Raw genomic sequence first — 19948 nt, forward strand, 5'->3', positions numbered from 1 at the left:
TGACGCCAGGTCTTGCACATTTTTCACAACATACTACTCTGTCTCTCAAGCTGCCCTTTGACATTTCCTGTTCAGCCCGTTAACTTCATTTCTTCCATTTGCTTTGGCTACTCTACTTTCAAGAGCAAGTTTCAAAGTCTCTTCTAACATCACTTTGGTCTTTTCTTTTTTGTCTTTTTAATGGCCTTTTGCCTAGTTCAGGTTTGATATTCTTGATGTCTTCCCATAACACATCAAGCATTTATTTATTAATATTCAGTGTATCAAATATCAAAGCATCTTTGAGGTGCTTTCTATATTCAAGCAGGATTTACTCAAGGTTGTCTATTGGCTCTGTGGGCTTGTTTGACTTTTCTTTTCCTTCAACCTAAACTTGCACACAAGGAATCATGATCTGTTCCACAGTGGGTCCTCAGCTTTGCTCTGTCTGCTGATATTGAGCTTCTCCATAGTCTCTTCCCACAGATATAATCAATTTGTTTCCTGTGTGAAGTGCAAATGTGTAATTTAAGCTGATGTTGTTGAAAAAGGGTGTTTGCAATGAGGAAGCCATTGGTCTTGCAAAATTCTATCATGTTTCTCCATCTTTAAAAGAATTAAATAGTATCTAAACCTCACCCTATGTAGGAAAACAAACTCCAGTTGGATCAAAGATCTAAGTGTAAATTCTAAAGTTATAAAGATCATCAAGAAAATAGGGACAAAAAAAGAGGAGCTGATATCTGGAGGAAAAACAACGGGACCGACAGTTTTGGGGGGACTTGGGGTGGGGGGGTAGGGGGGGTACGGAAGTGGTGTTAACAAACCCAGGGACAAGGGAAAAACATGGGACCCCAAATGGTAGAGAAGGGGGAGTGACAGGCCTGGTGGGAAATGATCAAGGGTAAGGTTGCTTAGAGAAGAGGTATACTCTAGCCCAGGTGGCGATGAAGCATGGTAGTAGGGCAGGAGGAAAGTCAAGGGAGATGGAGGAAGGAGCTAGGAGTCAAAGGGCATTCATGGAGGTCTAGACAAAGACATGTACATGCAAATATATATAGGAGGATGGGGAAATAGATCTATGTGTCTATATTTATAGGTCAAGTATTAAGGTGGCGGAAGGACCTTGGGCCTCTACTCAAACACTCCCTCAATGCATGAATACCTTCTTTTATTAAATTGGAACTCTATGATGCTCACTCTCCCGACACAACGGCTGGAGCCAAAGTGGGTGAACAAGTAAATGTGGTGAAGAAAGCTGATGGTGCCCGGCTATCAAAAGAGATAGTGACTGGGGTCTTAAAGGCTTGAAGATAAACAAGCGGCCATCTAGCTCAGAAGCAACAAAGTCCACATGGAAGAACACACCAGCCTGAGTGAGCGAGTGGTCCCAAAGGGATCAGTTACCAGGCATCAAAGAACAAAAAATCATATCATTGACTGCACACCTCCATGATAGGATCGCTGAAGACAAATGGGTGCATAAGCAAATGTGGTGAAGAAAGCTGATGGTGCCCGGCTATCAATAGAGATAGTGTCTGGGGTCTTAAAGGCTTGAAGGTGAACAAGCGGCCATTTAGCTCAGAAGCAAAAAAGCCCACATGGAAGAAGCACACCGGCCAGTGCGATCACGAGGTGCCAAGGGACCAGGTATAAGGCATCATGCAAAAAAAAACCCAACGATATAAGTGTGTGTATGTATGTGTATATGTATATATATACCATATTAAATGAAGGGGGAAGTGCAGAGTGGAGACCCAAGGTCCAAGTGTCGACCAATGGAGATCCCCTCATAGAGGGGTTTAGGAGAGGAGATGGGTTAATTAGGGTGTGAGGTAGTATCGATGAAGAACACAGCTTTCCCCCGGATCCTGGATGCTTCCTCCCCCCAACTACCATGATCCGAATTCTACCTTGCAGGGCTGGATAGGACAGAGGCTGTACACTGGTGCATATGAGGGTTGGAGGTACAGGGAATCCAGGGTGGATGATACCTTCAGGACCAAGAGTGTGAGGGACGATGTTGGGAGAGTGGAGGGTGAGTGGGTTGGAAAGGGGGAACTGATTACAAGGATCCACATGTGACCTCTTCCCTGGGAGAGGGACAGCAGAGAAGGGGGGAAGGGAGACTCCGGATAGGGCAAGATATGACAAAACAACGATGTATAAATTACCAAGGGCATATGAGGGAGGGGGGAATGGGGAGGGAGGAGGGGAAAAAAAAGAGGACCTGATGCAAGGGGCTTAAGGGGAGAGCAAATGCCTTGAGAATGATTGGGGCAGGGAATGTATGGATGTGCTTTATACAATTGATGTATGTATATGTATGGATTGTGGTAAGAGTTGTATGAGTCCCTAATAAAATGTAAAAGAAGAAAAGAGAAAAAAATGATTAGGGCAAAGACTGTACAGATGTGCTTTATACAATTGATGTATGTATATATATGAACTGTGAAAAGAATTGTATGAGCCCCAATAAATTGTTAAAATTAAAAAAAAAAAAGAGGAGCTGATATCAAATGGGCTCAAGAAGAAAGATAATGTTCAGAAACTGTTGATGCCAATAATCATGTCCCCTTGAGATAACAGATATATGGTTTGTTATACTTAAGAACCCCCAATCAAATGATTTATTTAATTAAAAAAATAAAAGAAAATAGGGACAAATTCACTGGCCCTATTTCAGGATGTAGGAGCCCTGGTGGTGTAGTGGTTATGCGTTGGTTTGCAATTCACAAGTTCAGAAGTTCAAAACCACCAGTTGCTCCTCCAGAGAAAGATGGGCTTTCTACTCCTGTAAACAGTTACAGTCTTGGGAACTCAATGAGTCAGCACAGATTCAATGGAAGTGAGCTTTTTAGGTTTTTTTTTTTTTCAGGGCAGACACACTATGAAATATAATGAAGAAAATGCACATAGTAGATGTCAAAACAGATGACTGGGACCTATTAAAAATAAGACACTATGTGTACCAAAACGTGCATAAGTATTCAAGGCATCAAATGTCTTCTTGAGATTAGGTCTAAATTTTAGTTGGATATACGTATGGTCATATTTTGGTTCTCATGGGCTTGTTTTTAGTTTTCTTAAACTTCTACTTCAACTTATATATGAGCATTTGATGGTTTGTACCACAATCAGCTCCCTGGACTTGTTTTATAACTTTTTACAGATACAGTCAATTTGATGGTCATGTATTCATTCCATCTGTTGAGGTCCATATGTCTTCATTTATATTGAAGAAAAATATATTTGCAATGAAAAATTATAAGTTTTTCAAAATTCTGTCATTTGGGGAAAATAAAAAGAGAGCTATTTTCCCTCTAAAACAAACAAGCAAACACAACTCCCCAACTTATTGGACTATGGATACTTGCCAAAACCCAAGTTAAACCTTGCAATCTTAGATTTGATTTCTCTACTTCTCCTTCTCTTCCTTATATGTCTATACTTTCCTGCGATAATATTTTTAAAAATGAGCATTGCTAGTATTTGGCAACATGTCTCTCATATAATTTGTAGCATAGACAAGAAAGAAATCACTCTTTTCAGGACTTATTCCTTCTTAGTTTTAAGAATCTGCAGCCATTTGACATTGATACCTTCTTGCCTTCTGCAGTGAGTCACATAGTGTCACTATTTGGGATTCTGGGCCAATTGAGGACAGAAAAAAATCAAGTCAAGGGGAATTTCATGGAAATTTAAACATCTTTAAGAAAGGCAAGTTTGGCTTAATTTCTAACATAATTGAAAGACTATAACAGTATTAGAAAGTTAATGGAGCTCTACGGGGCCTCCTGGGTGGCAGATTTGCTGCGGCTATACATAAATAATCTTAGCCTCATTATCCTTACTGAAATTAGATCTAAGTATATTATTTATATGTGAAAGGGTGGAAACCTGGAGAAATAGAGAAAACAGAGTACATTTGAGTCTCAAAAGCTTTCCTGACTTTGAGATAGAGGTGAGCAATACTGCTGGGCTTCCTGCATTGTAGATTTGCTAGAGAAACTCATTCCACTTACTTGGGGCCCGATTTCCTCAACCCTAACACAGGTAATGTGCTTTCAGGAGCCTGGGATTTCTCAGAACTCACTGGTTTGTCCTCATGGGCTGTTCACCTGTTTAATCACAGGCTTCCCCATGCCCCGTTCTCTCCAGAGCCGTAACTGCCATATTCAGGAACTGGCTCTCCACACCCTGCTCTCTGGGCACATACCAACCCTGACCCCTTCTGAAATCTGGTTCCCTGTGGGGAAGGATGCCAAGCTACATAAGCAAAAATCTAAAGTGGACACCTACTTGGGGCAGACAGCAAATACACTCCAGGCCTTGCTAGCTTCCAGGAAAGCTGCCACCATCCTGCATGGTTACTGAAGCGCTCATCCCCTGCTGCATACCCTTCACTTGTAGTGCCTTATGCCACCCAACACCTAACAGGCAGAGGGTTGAGCAAAACCATGGGGCCATGGAGGCCACATTGCTTGGGGGGCTCTGGAGAGCAGATCTGTTTCCCTGCTTCTAGGAAAGTCCGATACGTGCTGACACTGCTCTCAGCCTAAAAGCAGCTTCTGCATGCCACTCTCAAGCAATCCCAGCCGTGTTCTCGCTCTGAGGGGTACAGACCCACTCCTCTCTCCCATCTGTTAGCAAATTAATTTTCCTAGAAAACAGGTGCTTTTTGAGACCCTGAGAATTCTGTTATCCTTCCCTTAGACACACTCGTGCTGACTGCTCCTAGAGCCATCCTGAAGGGAACTGAAGGGAAGTTGTGACTCTTCTACCTTCTTCTCAATTATGTCTCCATATGGGAGCCAAACCCATGGAAGTTCCAGATCCAGTGGCACAATCCTTAAGGACTCTGGCTGCTAAGTGAGAGTTGACAGCCCACAAGCCATTGTTCGAGAGAAAGATGAGGCTGTTTGCTCCTATAAAGATTCACAACCTTGGGAACTCTATGGAGCAGTTTCACTCTGTCTTATAGGGTTTCTATGAGTCAGAATTAACTTGATGGCCATGAGTGTGGGTTTTATTTTTGTTGGTAGAGATAGGACGGGTTGGATAATGAAACTCTGATTTGTAGGGCTTACTGATTTCCATGGAGTAAGCCATCTCACTCTGATTGATTTCAAGCTACTAACATGGCATTGCTGAACTCAGGAGTTGGGAAAAGATGCATCAAATTGGCATTCATGAGCAAATGCGAATGGACTCCAGCTCATGGTTGGTTGTTTTTGTTTCCAATGATACTTCTGTGAGGTGAGGAGGGCAGATATTATCTTTATTTTACAGATTATGATTCTATGTGTCCCAAACCTAATTGGTTGAGTAATATAACTTACTTGAGACAACATGTGTTGTAACAGATTTTCAGAGAAAATTCAAGGATAAGTAAAAAAGTATTGTAACTGAACTATGGAAACCTTTATTAAATATGTCAACAGGTGAAGTTGTTACTTCTCTAAATATCCTCCATCTAGGTCATATAGCCTTGAAGGAGACATTCCTTTCTCCCTAACCTTTTCTGAAATTGCTCTTAATTGTAGAGGAGCTAAAGCAAATGGAAGAAGTGATGAAGTTAAAGAGCTTAATGAGTGAATAAGCAAATGTGGTGAAGAAAGTTGATGGTACCCGGCTATCAAAAGATATAGCATCTGGAGTCTTAAAAGCTTGAGGGTAAACAAGCGGCCATCTAGCTCAGAAGCAACAAAGCCCACATGGAAGAACACACCAGCCTGTGTGATCACGAGGTGCCGAAGGGATCAGTTATCAGGCATCAAAGAACAAAAAATCATATCATTGGGTGCACACCTCCATGATATGATTGCTGAGGACAAAGGGGTGCATAAGCAAATGTGGCGAAGAAAGCTGATGGTGCCTGGCTATCAAAAGGTATAGCATCTGGGGTCTTAAAGGCTTGAAGGTAAACAAGCAGCCATCTAGCTCAGAAGCAACAAAGTCCACATGGAAGAAGCACACCAGCCTGTGCGATCACGAGGTGTCGAAGGGATCAAGTATAAGGCATCATCAGAACAAAATATCTTACCATAGTGAATGAGGGGGGGTAGTGCAGAGTGGAGACCCAAAGCCCATTTGTTGATCACTGGAGATCCCCTTGCAGAGGGGTCTAGGGGAAGAGACAAGCCAGTTAAGGTGCCATGTAGCACCGATGAAAAATACAACTTTCCTCTGGTTCCTAAATGCTTCCTCCTCCCACCCCCATCTCCACCAGTATCATGATCCGAATTCTACCTTGCAAATCTGGCTAGACCAGAAGATGTACACTGGTACAGCTAGGAACTGGAAACAGAGGGAATCCAGGGCGGATGATCCCTTCAGGACCAGCAGTGTAAGTGGTGATACTGGGAGGGTAGAGGGAAAGTGGGTTGGAAAGAGAGAACCTATTACAAGGATCTACATGTGACCTCCTCCCTGGGGGACAGACAACAGAAAAGTGGGTGAAGGGAGATGCCGGACAGGGAAAGATATGACAAAATAATAATTTATAAATTATCTAGGTTTCATGAGGGGGAGAGCAGGAAGGGAGGGGAAAAAGGAGAACCTGATTCTTGGGCTAAGTGGAGAGCAAATGTTTTGAGAATGATGAGGGCAATGAATGTACAAATGTGCTTTACACAATTGATGTATGCATGGATTGTGAGAAGGGTTGTATGAGCCCCTAATAAAATGATTTTTTTAAAAAGAAAAAGAGCTTGAACAGAAAATTTCAAAGAGCAGCCAATGAAGCCAAGGTTTTATAATTAAATGTGCAAAGATCTGAAATTAGAAAACCAAAAAGGAAGAACAACACACTCAACATATCTTAAGCTAAAAGAGCAGAAGAAAAATCCAAGCCTCGAATTGCAATATTAAAAGAGCCTATGGGCCAAATGTAAAATGAGGCAGGGAATGCAGGAAGAAGATAGAAGGGATAAGCAGTCACTGTACCAAAAAGAACTCATTGACATTAAGCCATTTCAAGAGGTAGAACCCAGGTCAAAGCTGCACTGAAGGCCTTAGTGCCAAACAAAGCTCAGGAATATCATTTGAAATGTTTCAACAAGCTGACAAAGCACTCACTTGTGTGTGCCAAGACATTTGGAAGACAGCTACCTGGCCAACCTAGTGGACAAGCTCCATATTTGTAACCATTCCAAATATGAAAGAAACACGTTGAAAGTAAGGTTTGGTCATCTACTTCCACAAAATTAGCCCTTGTTCTACAGTGATTAACACACATAGATCAGTCAGAAGGGTAGTCAAAAAATATTGCTACTAGGTTTCCAGTTCACACATGCATGGGTTTATTGTAAATAGAATGTGTTCAAGCATGGCACTGGGACTCTCTGTTCTTCACACCAAAGAAAGGTGATCAACAGAATGTGGAAATTATTGAAGGATATCATTAACATCATGTGCAAGTAAAATTCTGGTGATGAAAATTTAAAAGTGATTAAAATAGACCATAGAAAAATTCAAAGATCTTGATTCAATAGGCAGTTTTACAAATAGAAAATGATTTAAAAGCATGGTTTAATTCAAAACAGGATGTGGAAAGAGGGCTATCCTTGCTGATGTCAGATGGATCTTGGCTGAAAACATAGATGACCAGAAAGGTGTTTAGCAGTGTTTTACTGACTATGAAAAGGCATTCAACTGTGTGAATCATAGCAAACGATGGCTAGCCTTAAGAACGGAGTTCAATCAGAACAGCCTGGGGTCTAAGGCTTGTATTCAAACAAGCAGTCATCTAAGGGAGGAGTCAACTAAGTCCACATAGCAAAAGCAGACCAGCCTGTGTGATGCAAAGATGACAATCACAAAGTTCAAATATGACAGAGGGAAAAGTATCAGAGCTTGCATTGTGAACACCCAATTTGTAGAATGCGATGGAGGACAGTGGGAGCCCCAGGTTTCTGCAGTGTCTAGTTAGAATAAGCCATTGGCAGATCCCCTCTAGCCACAGGCAAGGGTCTCAAACACCCTCACTGTCAGATAGAGATCATTGTAATCTTAATTCTGCTGGATAGTACTTGATACTTGGTCAGTTGACCTCCCTCTTGACCCAATCTGAATTTGTTCTAAGTGCAAGTATTTATTTGTTCCATGACAAACATTTCTTCCCTGACTTTAAAAATACATTTTTAAATGGTGGTCTTTTCTTTCTTACTCATTATTTGTATTTTAATTTTATTATTATTCTTTCCTTGCCACTTTATTTCATTTCTGTTTCTGTTGGGTTTTCCAGTTTGCAAAGCACAGACCGAGTGGATGCATAGAGATAATAACTAATGTTTATAGGGGTTGTAGGGATTGGGGGTGGGATATGGGGAAGGTAAGGGGATTTCAGGAGCAAACAATTTGAGTGGGGGGAGGGAGTACTAGAACTGATCAGGATTGTACAACTCTTTTTTTATTTTATTTTATTGGGTGCTCTTACAGCTCTTATCACAATCCATAAATATATCAATTTTGTAAAAACACATCTATACATATGTTGTCATCGTCTTTTTCAAAACATTTTCTTTCTACTTGAGCCCCTGGCATCAGTTCTTCATTTTTAAAAGCGATTTAACCATGGTGGGGGGAATATTCAAAAATTGATTATGGTAATGATTGTACAATTCTTTCTAATATGATTGAGCTTTTTAATTGTATGATATGTTGTCTATGGGCCAATAAAACTGTAAAAAGTAGTTTCACAGACATTAACTGAAATATGTTGCCATTGGATTGTAAAACATCACACTACTTCCATTAATTCTTTATTTGTAAATCACTGAGCCTTAAAAGCTTACGAAATTTTATAAAAACAAAGAGTTTCAGAAGAAACCAAAGTAATTAAAATAAAACATTTTTATACATCAAATTCCTAATCATGGGACATAATAATAAAACAATAATTTTAACATCTACCTTCACAAATTTTAGAATCTATAAGATAAGGTTCTAATATCTATTTTGGCATAAGACTTAGTCAACATTTAGTCATGCAGCATAAATAGTTTCATACAAACTGGCTCTTCATTATTGTTTTTAGCTGCAGTGAAATTGTCTTCCCAGTTATGACAGTCTGTGCACAGAGGAATAAACTGCTCCCCAGTCCTCCATCATCAAAAAGAGAAGACGAATGGGACTTCTAAAACACTTTATTGTGTCCATACAAAATGTGTACAAGGGTCAAGAGGCAGTTATACAAACAGGACAAGGGAATACTGCATGGTTTAGAAGCAGGAGAGGTGGGTGTCAGGGCTGTATCTTTCACTATGCTTATTTATTCCATATGCTGAGTACATAATCTGAGAAGCTGGACTTTATGAAGAAGAATGGAGCACCAGGATTGGAGGAAGCTTTATTAACAACTTTTAATATGCACATAATGCAACCTTGCTGGCTGAAGTCAGGAGGACTTGAAACCCTGGCTGAGGAAGATCACGGATTGCAGCCTCCAGTATGGATTACAATTCAATGTAAAGAAGAGAAACTAAAAAGAAAACAAACTTCTTCACAATTGGACCAATAGGTGACATAATAATAGCTGTCAAGGATTTCATCTTGCTTGGATCCACAATTGATGCTCAAATAATTCATTGCACCGATCTGCTGCACAAGACCTCTTTAAAATGTTGAAAAGCAAAGATGGTACTTTGAAGACCAAGGTATGCCTGGCCCAAGCCATGGTGTTTTCCATGGCCTCATATGCATGTGAAAGTCAGACATTGAATTATGAAGACCAGAAAAGAATCGATGCATTTGAATTATGGTGCTGGCTATGAAGATCGAAAATGACATGGGATTCCAAAAGGATGTATACGTCTCTTGTAGAAGTACAGCCAGAAATTCCCTTAGACGTGAGGATGGATGGCTAGACTTTTGGGACATGTTATCAGGAGATACGATTCCCTGGAAAAGGACATCATGCTTGGTAAAGCAGGGCAGCAAAAAAAGAGGACGGCCTTCCATAAGATGGATTAGCATGGTGGCGGCAACAATAGGCTCAAACATGCAAACAATTTTGAGGATGGCATAGGACAGGGTAGTGTTCAAACATAAAGAACAATGAAAAAATCATTTTATTGGGGACTCGTACAACTCTTACCACAATGCATACATACTATATTTTGTCAAGCACATTTGTACATTTGTTGCCATCATCATTCTCAAAACATTTGCTTTTTACTTGAGCCCTTGGTATCAGCTCCTTGTTTTTCCCCTCCCACCCCGCCCCTCCTTCATTAATCATTAATAATTTATAGATTATTATTATTTTGTCATGTCTTACACTGTCCGATGTCTCCCGCCATCCATTTTCCTGTTGTCTGTCAGGGAGGGGCTTATATGTAGCTCATTGGGATCAGTTCCCTCTTTTTACCCCACCTTCCCCTTCCCCTCCTGGTATCGCTACTCTCATTATTGGTCCAGAGGGGATCATCTGTCTTGGATTCCCTGTGTTTCCAGTTCTTATCTGTACCAGTGTACATGCTCTGGTCTAGCCAGATTTGTAAGGTAGAATTGGGATCATGATAGTGGGGGGGAGAGGAGGAAGCATTTAGGAACTAGAGGAAAGTTATAGGTTTCATTGGTGCTTTACTGCACCCTGACTGATTCATATCCTCCCCACAACCCTTCTGTAAGGGGGTGTTCAATTGCCTATAGATGGGCTTTGGGTCTCCACTCCGCACTCCCCCTCATTCACAATGATTTGATGGTCACACAGATTGGTGTGCCTCTTCCATGTGAGCTTTGTTGCTTCTCAGCTAGATGGCCACTTGTTTACCTTCAAGCCTTTAAGACCCCAGACGTGAAGGACTTCAAAATGTGTCACATTAAACACTTATTTCTCTGCTAATACCCATTATCGGTATAATATAGAGATGTTTCTTGATGAGAAAAGCTTGGTAAATACTAAGTCAAATTTAAATGAGTTTCCTTATTGCATAATTTTTTAGAGATTTCTCAAAACATTTTCTTTTTACTTAAGCCCTTGGTATCAGCTCCTTTTTTTTCCCCTCCCACCCCATGAACCCTTGATAATTTATAAATTATTATTATTATTTTGCCTTATCTTACACCATCCAACATTTCCCTTCACCCACTTCTCCACCTTCTGTCTCCCAGGGAGGAGGTTATATATAGATCCTTGTAATTGGTTCCCCCTTTCTCCCTTACCTTCCCTTAACCCTCCCAGTATCACCACTCTTACCACTGGTCCTGAGGGGTTCATCTGTCCTGGATTCACTGTTTCCAGTTCCTATCTGTACCAGTGTACATCCTTTGGTCCAGCCGGATTTATAAGGTAAAATTGGGATGATGATAGTAGGGGTGGGGGTGAGTGAAGCATTCAAAAACTAGAGGAAAATTGTATGTTTCATCATTGCTACACTGCACCCTGACTGGCTCGTCTCCTCCCCACAGTCCTTCTGCAAAGGGACGTCCAATTTCCCACAGATGGGCCCTGGGCCCCACTCTGCACTCCCCATCATTCACAATGCTATAACTTTTTTTTTTGGTCTTTGATGCATGATACCTGATACCTTGACACCTTGTGATCTCACAGGCTGGTGTGCTTCTTTCATGTGGGCTTTGTTGTTTCTCAGTTACATGGTCACTTGTTTATCTTCCAGCTTTTAAGACCCCAGATGCTATATCTTTTGATAACCGGGCACCATCAGCTTTCTTCACCACATTTGCTTATGCACCTGCTTTGTCTTCAGCGACCGAGTTGGGACAGGCTGGTGTGCTTCTTCCATGTGTGTTTTGTTGTTTCTCAGCTAGATGGCCACTTGTTTATCTTTAGGCCTTTAACAATTTTTTAGAGTTTTAAAGCACATTATAGTGTGACTTTCACAGACATCAACATTTTCCCAATATACTTGACCAGAAAGCCTAACTGCTGCCGTCAAATCCATCCCAGCAGTCCTGTATCAGGTCCCCAAGGTTAAACAGCTTTACAGGAGCTGATAGCCTCAATCGTTCTCATGGTTTGAACCACTGATCTTTAGGTACTCTTTATATTTGGCCACAGAACCCACTTTTAAGGCACATTTTTTAAGACTACCATTCGAAGGCAGTGCTGACCCAGAAAGCTTAGAACTTCATATTTTCCTTCTTCCTATTTTATTATTTGGAAGAAAGGCCCTGCAATCTATCTTGAAAATCAGCAATGAAATCCCCAGGAACCACAATGGTCTGATCCATACTTGGATGGAAATGGCACTGACCAGTTCCATAGTGCACAAGAAAGGGTCTTGGAGATGATTTTCCTTTGCTGATATGCTTACCTATACACACATGTTTGTGGGGAGCCGTGGTGGTGTAGTAGCTTACAAATTGGGCTAACCGTAAGGTCAGCAGTTTGAAACCACCAGTCGCTCCAGGAGAAAAGATGAGGATTTCTGCTCCTGTGAGCATCTACCGTGTCAGACACCCATGCAGACAGTTCTTGTCTGTGTTAAAAGGGCATTACGAATCAGAATGGACTTGATTACAGTGAATTTGGTAAAACCATGGTTTGAAATAACAAGGTTCAGAGACTCACATCACATAGTAGAACGGAGGCTAGAATAGCGCTGAACCCTAAGAAGCCATCTTGCCTTGAAAAATGTTGCTGCGTAACTGAGCTTTCCTTCACTTGCATAGAGAATTCAGTTAATTGAATAGGACACCGCACTGCCACCCTAGTGAGATTAATCTTACTGTAGTCCAGTACATGATGTCATACTTCCTCCTAAAACAGACACCTCCATGTGACACTTTTTTTCATGATGAAAACAAAGATAACTGATAAAATAAAAGAAAAACAAGATTTTAGATAACAAATAATATCTCACTTTAGATGATATTTCCCTCACTGGAACAAAACATTGCTCCCACAAGACACTTCCCCAGAAATCCTGCCCTTGCCCCCACCACTTTCCCAGCCGATTTCATCTCTCCTCAGACTCCCAGAAAGTCGGCTACGAAGTAGGAATACCTGGCTTCTTCTGTTGAACCAACAAGTTTGGATGCTCATTTGACAAATGGTGGAAGTTGAGGGAATAGAAAATAAAAAAGAAACCATAATTGAGTGATGTCTCAACAACCACTTTGAGGTCAGCCCTGTGGACTGACTTTGTGGAAAAACTCATCCATACGACCCATACAAGCCTCCTGAGCCTGGTGTCTCTCCTTTCTGGAATAAGCCAAGTGTTCAGGAAAGTCTGGGAATTACCAGATCTCAAAAGAGCCTTCTTTCTGTGAAGGAGCCTAAAAGATAGACTAGGGCCACTTCCCAATTTTTTTTTCTCTGAAACTTGGATTGTGCTTCAGTTTGGTGAGCTCTAGGCAAACTCCCATGAGTGATCTGTACACAGACTTGAGAGGAAAACCGAACTGGAGAACCTCGGAGCTGTAAGGGACCTCGTGATCACCTCCTCCAACCCAGCGCCATCTGTTTAACATTCTGAAAAGATGGAGCCTGAAACCCACCCAGAAACACTGAGAGGGAATCTTCTGCCTTCCCTTCTATGTTTGTGCAATTTTCCCATGGCAGGCAGCCAGCCAGAGCATCTACAGCAGAGGATTTATGAGACTCCGCGAGCCTTCGGGTTTCTGTGCAGACCTAAACAGGAAACCCACACAAGGAAATGCCCTTTCTGTTTGCAGGCCGAATTCCCAGGATGCCTTCACCAGAGTGGCCGGACTGGAATAAAACAAAGGCCTGCCACAACACATGCGCTTAGATCCAGAGGCAGAGGTGGCCTCCCCACCCTCTCTGCCTACACGTCAGTGCAGGAGGCTCTCTGCTCACTTAATGACAATGCTTCCTTCCTCTCAGCTTCTACTTTAGGTTGCTCCCCTGATCTTGATGCCCAGGCACAAGAAGGGTTTTCCCCAGAGATCCCACCTTCGGACACCCAGGAGGATTTCAAAGTTTTGCTTACTGTTGAAAGCTCAATTAGCGCGGGAAAGCTGGCACCCCACTCACACATCTCCTACGCTTCCTCCTTGTTGTCTTCTGCTCCGAGAGAATACCCAGGAGCCGAAAACCTGAGCATTCTCGAGCCCAGGGGAAGCCAGATTCTACTGAGACTCTGTGAGCCATCACTTCAGGTCGTGATGTTCCCTGCATCTTGACGCAGCTCGCTGTCCCTTACAACCTCAACACCCAGTGTTCTGCCAAGTCCTCTCTCCCCATTTAATCAGCCCTTCTGCCCCAGTGCTCCATGATCATATTTAAAAAATTTTTAAATCTCTTCAGCTCTCCATGCAAGGTTTAAAACTTCAGAAACAAACTGTTGCTCAGGGCTGGACAGGAAGGAAGTGTGCGTCCCTAGAACAGCAGTGTGGGTGACCTTTCTCCCCCTCCTCAAGGCGTCCCCTTGGGCTGACACCAAAATTAGAATCTGTCCTCCTTGGTTCGCCTCCACCTCCCTTGGGAAAGAAGACACAAGCTGCTGGTGAGCCAACAGTACTGTCAGGGTTTGACTGTCTTTCAGGAATTCCCAGATGTTGGAAAGAGGATAATGTGTCATTTCCTTTAACAAATAGTTTGGGCATCTGGGCATTTCCTTTTGAGCAACTTTTTAAAGAGAGTGTGATACAGTCCTCTGAATGCCATGAGGAGAAAGCACAGGTAGTAATTCAAAGCAGGGGAAACAAGACCCCCCAAAGAAAAGGATCTAAACGGACAAAGAAGCAAGCCACTTTGGGAGAGTCGTCGTTAGTGTTAGGTGGCGTTGTCTTCAGCTCAGTGACCCCAGGTAGACAGTGTTGGATAGTGCAAGGCACAAGGCAAGCATGGGTTTACTTGTGGCTACTTACTAAGCTGTGGTGAACAATTTCACTTTTTTTAACCACATCAAAGATTCTGCATTTATTATGGTGATGATTATACAACTCTTCTCAAGAGGACTGAAATGCTCTTTTGCTGTGGTCTCTCTCTCTCTCTCAATCCTTTCTTTCCCCCTCCCCCCTCTCTCCCCTCTTTCTCTTCTCTTCTCTCTCTATCACCTTCTTCTCTCCTTAATAACAACCCATTTGGATCACACACAAAAAAGAGGATTGAACTATTGAGTTGTATGATTTGTGAATTCCATTCCAATAAAACTTTAAGAAAAAACCAAACCAAACAACTATTCTGCTTGTAGGTATGGCTGGCATCCACGTCTCCTACAATTCCACAAGCCCCTTCCAAAAGAATCAAAGCCTCTTCCAATTGACAAACCGTGACAAGGAGGTGGTGCTTAGTAAGCAAGGTAAGCACAGGTTGTTTCCTTAGGTTACTTATTCATCTGAAGCAAACAAGTTCACATCGATGTCCATACATTTTCATACCCCTGTGTGTACAGAGCATAACTGCTCCATCGAGTTAGCTAAGCTGGGATGTTTACAGGAACAGATTGCCAGGGCTCTATCCTGGGAAGCAGCTGCATGGCCTTTATTCAGCTCCGACGTTTTGGTTAGCTGAGCTAGCTTAACCCTTGGGCCACCGGGCTCTGCTGGGAGAGAACCAGATGGTTCATCCATCCCCCATGAGCGGTTCTCTCAGTAGTGAACCAACAGTGGCGACTTGCCTCATTCACCCCAGACCTACTGAGTCAGAAGCACTATGGTTGAGGGCCAATTGTCTCTCACGTTTGAGAATCACTGGCCCAGACAAATGGCCTTAAGGAGTATCCCAAGGCAAGAAAAGCAGATGATGGGGAATGGTTATCTGAGAAAACAGGACAGAACCTGTGGGTGAGGCTGTATGGGCATTTCTGGAAATAGAAATGAAGTGACTTCAAGTAAAAGGTCTCAAGATAATAGCCATATGTCCTTGCTCATGCTACCCTAATTTGTAGCACTCTGACGATAGGGTTTAATGACATGGCACACTCACTGCTTTTTTTTCAGGTTAAATAATTGTACAATGTGAACACAGTTATATGAAATGCATGGACATATCATTCCATACATACAAAATTAAAAACCAAAATGTTAACAGTGATCATCTGTGTGCAATAAGCTATGGATAATTTTTCTTTCATCCTGTCTGTTTTTATCTCCTCGTTAGTTTCCATAATAGGTGTTTTTACAATTCGAGAAAAATGAGAAAATAAACTTGTTGGGGCAAAATAGTCATTTACACAAATTTGCATCACCTTCGCCAGAGGCTGACTCTCCAAGAATTTGTCTCATAGATAATAATTAGCACCACCTGTCAGCGCAGCTGCTCCAGCGCAGAAAGATGAGACTTTCTACTCCGGGCAAGAGCTCAGGTCTGAAACCCAGCAGGGCAGGTCTAGTCCGTGGCAGTTGAGTTTTGTCTGAGTTAGACTTGTGCAGAACACAGAGCATTAGGAACTTGGACTCAGCATGAATAAAAAGATGGTTCAACCCATCAACTCCAGGGAAGGCAGCAAGAAGATTGCTAGCCAGAGCCTCTCATGGTGCCCGGTGGCCCCAAGGCCCCCCACGCAGCCCCTCCTACAGTCCCCTCTGCTCCGGGTCTGCTCAGGCAACCGCACCCCCCCAACCCCCCGCGACACACACACACACACACACACACACACTGCTGGATCAGGATCAGGCAACTCCCTGGGGAGAGGGAATCCAGGTGACTGGGTGTTCTCAGGCTACCTTTATTCAGGATCCCCAGCAGCCTCTTGGTTTTTACACCCCGACTTCCTCCTGGAAATAGGCCTGAGGCAAAGAACAACAACAAAAAAACACCACACTGAATGCTCTCAAAATCATAGAAAGGAAAAATGGACAATGGAACGTGATGTCAGAGTTTCTGAACTGCCGGTGACTCAGCGCTTCTGCTCTACCATCAACACCAGCTGTGCAGCAGCTCACAGGACACAACACTTACACACACACACACACACACACACACACAACACTGCGCAAACATCCCACCAGCTCACAGGACAACACACACACACACACACACACACACACACACACACACCCGCAAACATCCCACTGCCTGGAGAGTGGCAATTTGACACAGAATCAAAGATTTCTTCTGCAGCTGACAGAAGGTGCAAAGTTGCGATGCACCGGCTTAAGCTCCCAGGGTAGTCAAAGAGTGTGCTGCTGGGGATTCCAGTTTATATATGCACGGGTTTATTCCAAATGATTTGCCTTAACAGTGTTATCAATACTCTTTTTTTACCCTAAGTACAAAAAGTCACTTGTTACCAGAGCCAAATTCTCCAAACGGCAACCAGTATCTGCCTGCAAACACAGCTATAAATCATTCTGACTTCTTCTGAAAGACTACAGGATAAAATTTAGTTAATGTGGTAGATTCTTGTGCTGGCTTCTAAGGAGACTCTGAAAAAACAGTCCCCAAACTTTGTGAGTCATGCGAAGGGCTGGGAGAAGATTTTTTTTTAAACTGCCTATGAAGTGGCATCTGCCCAGTAAATTTTTGACTCAGGCAATAACTTTGTCAGCAAATGTATCATCTTATTAAAAGAGGCATTTTTCATTTCAGCCTTGACCACAGTTCAGGAGTCAGTTGAAGGAGCCCCTCCCGTGAAGGCTGGCCACCGCCTCCTCTACTACCAAAGAACACTACATTTTATGCTGGGGCTGAGGGGCCTCGACTCAGCAACACACCGAGTTCACAAGGTGGACAGGTTTTACTCGTGGGAGGAAATCAAAATGCAGCTTTATTTTATCACTCACTGCGCCTTGAAATTTCATCTGAGTCAAGCTCTTTCCTGCGACGACATCAAAACTCAGTAGACTCCAGAATGTTTCTGCTCAACCCTGAGGCAGTAGATTGTTCTATGGGTATTTAAGTCACAAAACACAATCTTGTTTCAGAAACTTAGTGTCTGGGCCCAGTCAGGATCCAGAAGAGTAATACTCAGTAGTCCCTGGGTGGTGCAAATAGTTAACATGCTCTGCAATTGACCTAAAGGTTGGCGGTTATGTTAGGGGTGTCTACTGAGCATGCGCCAATTCAGGACCCGAGGCAGGGGTGGGGGGATGTTATACCTAGATGGGTGGTATAGCTGGGGGGGCTCCAGTCTAGGCCAGGTGGGTCAGCCAATAGGGTCAACCAGTGTCATCGACCATGACTCACAGTGGAAGGCCCCCGAAGGATAGAACTTTAAGAGCACAGCCTTCTTTTCCAGCTGCTCCCCCATGGCCTGGCCTCAGTCTCTCTCTCTCTCTCTCTCTCTCTCTCTGGCTTTAGGCCACCATGTGGGTGTGCAGTGCCATGAGGGATCACAAACTAGGCTTCAGTGTGAATTCTTTATCAAGCAAAACCAAGGACCGAGGTATTTCCAGCCCGAGAAATCTAACCATTCTAGTCCATACAGAAACACCTGGAAAGAAAAGGACTGGTTCTACTTCCAGAAAAACAGCCCTGATGAAACATAGTACTGCAGTGACTGACATACATGAAATCAGTCTGAGAGTAGTAAAAAAAAACAACTATTCTATTAGGGTTCTAGTTCATACATGCATGAGTTTATTCCAAACAAAATGTAGCATGTCTCTGAGACCAGTGGGTGACTGCAGAGCAGTTCTCTCAGTAATATGCTTGTCTTAGTTTCATTAGGATACCTTCCAAAAAGGTCCAGGCAAAGCAGTGGTTACCAAGGAATCTGCTGGACCAGTTACATTCAGGGCAGAGAGGTCAGCTCAGGTTATGACAACTGTTTTCTGGGATTAACTCTCACTGCCATGATGTCAATTGAGACTAAAGACCAAAATTACCAAGGGGGTAATTTTGATAGATCTCCCTAAAAGATACTGGATGATCACAGAGACTTATTAGGAAAAAGTTTTTAGAAACCAGAAAAATAACATTTCTGAGAAAATGTCCAATAAAATGGTTCAAGGAGTTTTCCCCCATCCCAACAATGTGACTGTTCATTCTTTGATGGTATCAAGGGCTGTCTTCTGAAATTTTTGTTGAGAAACCTTACTCCATCCACCTTACAGTCCTAATTTGTCCATTCAGACTTGGTTTTGTTCCCAAATCTCAGAGAGCATTTAAAAGGCATGTAATTTGTGTTCCTCAAGGATGCCAAAACTGTGTTTTGACCTGGTGTCAATCAGCGGTATATAATTATCGAAGGAAGAGTGGCAGTGGTTGCTGTTAGGTGCCATTGCATTGGCTCCAATTCACAGGGACCCTGTGCACAACAGGGTGAAACACTACCCAGTCCTGTGCCATCCTCAAAATTGTTTTTGGACTAGACATGAAAACACTCCTAAAAGTCAACAAAGAGACCTTGAACTATTTACAGGCCTTTCTTGTTTTTTGTCATTGGTGTTTGTTGTTGTTTTGTTTTCTTTTGTTGCTTTGTTATGCTCTGTCTTGCTTTTTGTGCATATTATTATCGCTGCAGTCTATCTAGATAAGGTAGGCACGATAAACAATCTGGAGGAGAAAACAACAGGACCAACAGTTCCAGGGGACATGGGAGATGGGGAGGTGGGGGAAAGGAAGTAGGTGTTAACAAACCCAGATATGAGGGAACAACAAGTGATCTAAAATTGAGGTGAGGAGTGTAGAAGGCCTGGTAGGGCTTGTTTAAGGGCAATGTCACCGAGATGAATTACTGAAACCCGAATGAAGACTGAACATGATAGTTGGATAACAGCAAAGTAATAAGAATGAGAAGAAAGAACTAGGAGGCAAAGGACATTTATATAAGTCTAAATACATGCATTTACATATGTAAATATATTTACATATTATGTTGGGGAAATATATCTATGCGCATACATTTATAGGTTTAGTACCAAGGTAGCAGATGGACATTGGGCCTCTACTCAAATACTCCCTCAATGCAAGAACACTTTGTTCTATTAAACTGGCATTCTATGATGCTCACCTTCCCAACACAATTGCTGAAGACAAAGCGGGGGCATAAGCAATGTGGTAAAGAAAGCTGATGGTGCCCAGCTATCAAAAGATATAGAGTCTGGGGTCCTATAGGCTGGAAGATAAACAAGTCTTAACTTTTTAGAA

At 42.5% G+C, this 19948-nt stretch overlaps 1 long non-coding RNA gene across 4 annotated transcripts in view; it reads left to right on the plus strand.

Moving 5' to 3' along the window:
- LOC142425950 (uncharacterized) overlaps window positions 1–17957 on the plus strand; it is a 74858-nt gene extending 56901 nt beyond the window's left edge. For 3 of the 4 annotated variants that reach the window (XR_012779712.1, XR_012779710.1, XR_012779709.1), the window contains exons 5-6: window positions 15108–15215; window positions 17447–17956. This is a non-coding gene — a long non-coding RNA (uncharacterized LOC142425950). Of the gene's footprint in view, window positions 1–15107; window positions 15216–17446 lie in introns of all 4 variants that reach the window. The other variant, XR_012779711.1, reaches the window with a different exon arrangement.
- The last annotated feature ends 1991 nt before the right edge of the window (window positions 17958–19948 follow it).

This window comes from Tenrec ecaudatus, chromosome 1 (genome assembly GCF_050624435.1).
Source record: "Tenrec ecaudatus isolate mTenEca1 chromosome 1, mTenEca1.hap1, whole genome shotgun sequence".
Classification (NCBI taxonomy): Eukaryota; Metazoa; Chordata; class Mammalia; order Afrosoricida; family Tenrecidae; genus Tenrec; species Tenrec ecaudatus.